At 51.0% G+C, this 5,661-nt stretch overlaps 1 pseudogene; it reads right to left on the reverse strand.

Annotated features, from left to right (window-relative positions):
• Positions 1–1,141: 1,141 nt before the first annotated feature.
• Positions 1,142–4,989, reverse strand: LOC119287669 (annotated as a pseudogene).
• Positions 4,990–5,661: the final 672 nt, after the last annotated feature.

The following is a 5,661-nucleotide window of genomic DNA, read 5'->3' on the forward strand; positions in this document are numbered from 1 at the left end:
TTTCCCAATATTTTCAAAATCATTACATTTGTTGAATTCACAAAAAATTCATGATTTCTCAAATATTTTTTTAAAATTACCATTTTTAAAAGTTTGGAACTTTTCTGAAATCCTAGATTATTTTAAAGAAGAGAAAAGGAAAAACAAAAGGCAAAAATGCGAAATAGAAAAACCAGGGGCGTCCCGTCCCACCACACATTGGCCATGTTCCTGTAGATGAAGGGGAAGTTTTGGAGATTGTACTGAATCCCGTAAATTTTATAGAGGAGAAGTTTCGAAGATTATACAGGAGAAGTTGCCAAGATTATACGGGATCCTATAATCTTTTTTACATGTTTATGAAATTGTTGAAGAGCTTTTTGGGTCCACATTTTCCTAAACTATGGCCTTGTCGATGACAGCCAAAAAGTCTTCATGCACATGTGACATGTCCCAACATCCTGGAGCCGCAGTCGTTGTTGTTGAACCCTTGAATCATTTTGGAGCGCCTTACAACATATGTCGTCATCGTGAATGCAAGGCGATATACTAACCTCACCGCTCCAAAGAGACGACAGAAAACTACGTCGAAGCTCCATCAAATCTGTTCTGACGGACAACCTCGAGAAGGATCGGAACCCAAAAGACTAACTTGAAGGTGAGACGCCACCATCTGCCTGAACATCGCCCTTGCAAGAAAATAAGCTAACCTAAACCAAAAGCCAGAACCAAGGCACGCCAGAGCGTCAGGCAGAGGGGAGGAGATTCCGTGGGCTGGCCGACGGAGCTGAAAGGGATTAGATCTATAACTACCTCCGTCCTAGTTTACTAGACCCCTCGTAGTTTAGATCATGATTTTAACTACTTCCTCCGTTCACTTTTGTAAGTCATTTCAGACAACTCAAAATAGTCTGTTTTGCACATTGTCTGAAATGTCTTCAAGGTCTTATAAAAGTGAACAGAGGAAGTAATAAAAATACAAGTTATACATAACAAAAGTAATAGCACTCAAAATTTACGTTCAAACACGAATCAAACAATATAATTTCTGGTGACATGCATTAACATTTTGATAGCCAAATACTATATCTGGTAAAATTTTGATCCAAAATATGATGATGACTAACAAACCCCAGACAGAGGTAGTAGAATTTATTTATTTATTTTTGCATGGACGGAGGTAGTAGATCCAAGCTTACGATTTCATATCAGCTAAACGTTACTCCCTCCGTCCCATATGACTGTTCCAAAACGACATGAGTAGCATCAGCAGCTTTGTCATAATCATCTCATCAGGCTCGGAAGCTTAAAACAAAAGAAGATTACGGCTCAAAAGCTTCGCCACCGAGTATAATAAATAAACCCCGCGCTTCCATGCCACGACCTCCCACCCATGATTGGAACGGATTGGATTCCCTGCTTGGAGGCGACACCACCGTCGCTTTGCTTGCAAAATGGAGCCAACTCCGAGATCCCAAAGGCCGGGACGGTGCCGCGCTTTTTCACGCCAGACTGCCCAAGTTCATCCGCGGACGTGCAGCGCAGTACCACCCGCTTTCGCTCCCTGTTGCTGCTGTCGCTGAGATGGACGTGGCTGGCCTTGGGGACTGACAGCAACTTGGATTGTTTTCCACATGACGAAGGCCTCAATTTCCGCTCCAAAGACAAGGACACCCGGATTTCCTGCCAGTTCCAAGTCATGGGTTTTTCTTTTTCTTTTGAAAATTGAGTATAGGTCATGGTTAGTTCGGTAGCATAGCCCGTGGTACCATATGCTGACCTAATATCAAATCTGTTCCCCATTTATGTCAGCAAGGACCACTCTCCACGCCGTCAAAAAATACACAGTAGTAGTACTATGCAGAACAAGAGACAAGGGGGAAGGAAAACTGCATTATATAAATAGACTTTCAGACTAAAAGGCGCGTTACTGGTATTTTCAATCGTCAATTCTAACTTTTAGCAGCAAGGAGGGGCTTCAGAGAGCAAGCATATACCTGGTATTAAGGAGCAGCCGGTTCTGTTTCGTCTCATCCTTCGGACTCTGGAGAATCATCAATCCACCACATGTATGCTCATCTTGTTGTTTCAGGAAGACGCTGCCGACTGCCACATTACTGTATCTTGGTGAAATCAGCTCCCTCTTCTCTCAATAATGGCACAGGAGCTCTGATTTCCACAGCCTGATGAAATGAAATCACGATATGAGGAAACAGGACAGTGAGATCACAACAATGGCAGAGCTCCTCCTTGGTTTGCAAACAGGTGAAGAGGAAACTAGTCCCACATGGCCACATTTACTTCTCACATGATCCAGGCAGACAGGTTACATCACCATGAACAGGAACACATTGACAATGATGGAGCTAGGCTCGATCCGGCCACTTGTCAGCCCGAGAGTCCCAGTTCCTTGCTAAATTGGGCATGTAAAAAGATGGTGTATGCAGTAAATTCCAAGTCATGCGGCCAGAGTGATAAAACAGACAGAATGCTGAAAACAGGACAGCAACAAAATTTGATATACCACTAGATCTTGCAAGGATTTACATAGCGTTATTGGGCAAACAAAACAAATGAAAATTCTAGTATGAGAAAGTATATCTGTAGAGGCAAAGCAAAGGCCATGTGCCATATTTTCTCAAGGACTTTTGGTGGTAACGTTTCTTACACCGGCTGCAGGGGCTGGATCATCAACAAGATACATGATCACCAAGGCTACAGCATCTAAGGATTCTTTACCGCGGATTTGCATCAGAGCACCGTCAGCTAGGATAGCTGTTTTGCTCATCTCTAGGAGCAGTCAGTTGTGCGGTCTAATTCTGGTCTCCTCGTTCGATTTTCCAAGAATTCTTGGCCGCTTCAGCTGATGAATTACCAGAATCTGCACCCATGTCTTTGGGCTTGGGCTTCGAGAAGAATGGATCCCACTCGTGAGGTCCGATTGTCCGCTGTCCTTCTTCTAACAGTTCATACTTCCAGCTATTCTCTTCAGTAAAATCTTTATCTTCGCTATCTGAGATGATATCTTTTCTCAATTGCGTCACTTTGTTGATGATTGCCGAAACCGAAACATCAAACGCGTCCTTCAGCGTTTCCAGTTTCGACCTTGGATCAGCATATATCACCTTTGGTATGAGATTGATAACCTCTTCCCTCATCTGCTTGACAACATCTGGATGGATACTTCTTAGGATCTCCTCAACACTGACATTTCCATCACGGACGCCACCTTCAGGGATGAAGACAGAGTAACTCGTATAATTCTTCGGAAGATGCCATGTATACTGGACATATGCTGAACCAGGATGGAAGAAAACAGGTATGCAGCCAGCCAACATTGAGTCGAAGGCAGATCTTCTAGTATAGGAATCACCCTGGGGCTGCAAACAGAACAAAGAGCTCTGGAACATCTTCATGATTGCGCTTGGGGAGTGGCACTTGCTCTCTCCAAGGTCACACTCCAACAGTTTACAGAAACTTGATGTCCTGCACTGATCAATGAGCTGCCCTCTGATAGACATTGGATCACCAGGACGAGGAGCCCCTGCGAATGAGAACAGCCACGGCCTCTCCAGGCTCCTCATTCGGTCTTGCCAAAGGAAAACATCTTCGTCTTTGGCAGGGTGGAAATAAGTCGGATATGGCACCGCAAAATCATTGGCATTCCATGGGCTTGACTCCACCACCAGCATTGACATATTCTTCGCAGCCGGCATGAACAGCAGCTTGTTGCCCCAGTCAGATTCTTCGTCCGTCAACCGCCTGAAATCCCATGCGATCCTTCCCCCAACCAAGAAATGGTCACGCCCACCCATCACATTCCACTCAGGCCTCTTCCTCAACCAATCCACCAGATCATGCGGCCCGGCGTCCCTCATCGTAGTGTTATACCCCCAGAGATACCTTGAGACATCGAACCCGGCATAGAAGGGCACGAACACCGCCGCGGCGATGGACGAGTCCTTGGTGAGGCACTCGTACTGCTTCATCCGGTTGCCAAAGATGACATCGACGGCGAACTGGTTGGTGGCATACCAGCCGGTGTTGGAGAAAACACCGTCCTCGTTGCTCAGCGGCGGGCCGAGACCGTCGTTGCTCATGAACTTGCACATGTTGGTCCAGACGCTGAGGCTGTGGCACTCCCGGAGCATGTCCTCGTTGAAGCGCGGCGGCAGCTCGTGCACGTAGATGTACCGGCCGCCGCACGGGTCGCTCGCGTTCTCCGCCGTCTTGAGCGCCCGCTGGAACGGGTACTCCTTCGGGGGCGCCTCCTCCTTCTCGGCGACGGCCGCGGGCGCCTCCTCCATGCCGACGACGGCCGCGGGCACCTCCTCCTTGCCGACGACGGCCGCGGGCACCTCCTCCTTGCCGACGACAGCCACAGGCACATCCTCCTTCTCGACGACGGCGGCGGGCGCCTCCTCCTTCTCGACGACGGCCGCGGGCGCCTCCTCCATGCCGACGACGGCGGGCGGGGCGCGGAGAAGGCCGTCGTGGTTGGAGACGCGGTCCGGGAGGTGGTCGTGGGCAATGCGGGCCTGGGTGGCGACGGCGACGGGCCGCGCGTCGGGGTCGGGGGCGAGGACGGAGAAGTGGAAGTAGAAGATGAGGACCCAGAACATGACGCAGAGCGTGGCGAGGAAGCAGAGGCGCGACTGCGGCGGCTTCCCGCCGCCCTTCTCCGCGTCGTCGTGGTGGGACGGCAGCACGGAGCGCCGCCTCATTGCAGCAGCAGGCGCCCGCGCACGACGCGCCTTCGCCGCGCCGACACCGGATTCGCAGCCGAGGGCCAGCGCCGCCGCCGCACCGGCCTCGAAACCCCCGCCGGCGCGCGCGACAGGGGCGGAACCGGGGCGGGAGAAGCGGATCGACGGGTCGGACTCGGGAGGGAAGGTTTAGGGGGAGAGGCTGGGAATGGGAATGGGAATGGCGGAGCTTTTGGTGGCGGCCGGTGTGGGATTTGGGGGTTTGAACACCGTCTTATTTTGGGGGTGGGAAGCCGGGACGGGACGACCGGGGGAGGGAATAAATGTGGGCAAGACGTGGCGGCCGGCCGTCCCTCGGTGCGCGTCATGCCGTGGGGGCGTGTCGGTAGGAAGGAGGGAGGTACGGGTCATCTTTTTTTTTTCTTGTATAACAAAAAATTGGGCAGTCAGAGGCTCAGAGCTCGTTTCATCGCACACTCTTCTCCCTTTGCCCACCTCCCTCCTCGTGTGTCAATCCGATGCCGGCGTCCACCTTCCCCGCCCTTGTCACTACGGCAGCGGCGGCCACCCTTGTCCACCCCCTACCTCTTCTGTTTGCCTCCATGGTCGCTAGCCCCCGATCAGTCACCTCGTCGTCCCACCACATGAGCAAGGGCTTGTCTGCGGATTCAGACGAGCCCGAAGTGCGGGCACGCATGAAGGGGTCGTCGGCGCCGCTTCAGGAGGTCGAGTCTGTCCGTCGGGCGACGGACTCGGAGCAGCCCCCACCCCTTGAGGCCTTGTTCGGTTGATGGAGATTCAACCCCCTAGTGGATTCAATCCACGCAGGGGTTTGGTGACACCCACCCCCTCACCCAATCCCCATTATTGCATTTCCTTCTAATCCCTGTCACTTTAGATTCATTCGGTTAATCCCCAAAATCCCTAGTCCTACAAATTCATATAGGACTCCTTTTCTTGTCTGTACCGTTTTGTT

This window comes from Triticum dicoccoides, chromosome 4A (genome assembly GCF_002162155.2).
Source record: "Triticum dicoccoides isolate Atlit2015 ecotype Zavitan chromosome 4A, WEW_v2.0, whole genome shotgun sequence".
NCBI classification, from domain to species: domain Eukaryota; kingdom Viridiplantae; phylum Streptophyta; class Magnoliopsida; order Poales; family Poaceae; genus Triticum; species Triticum dicoccoides.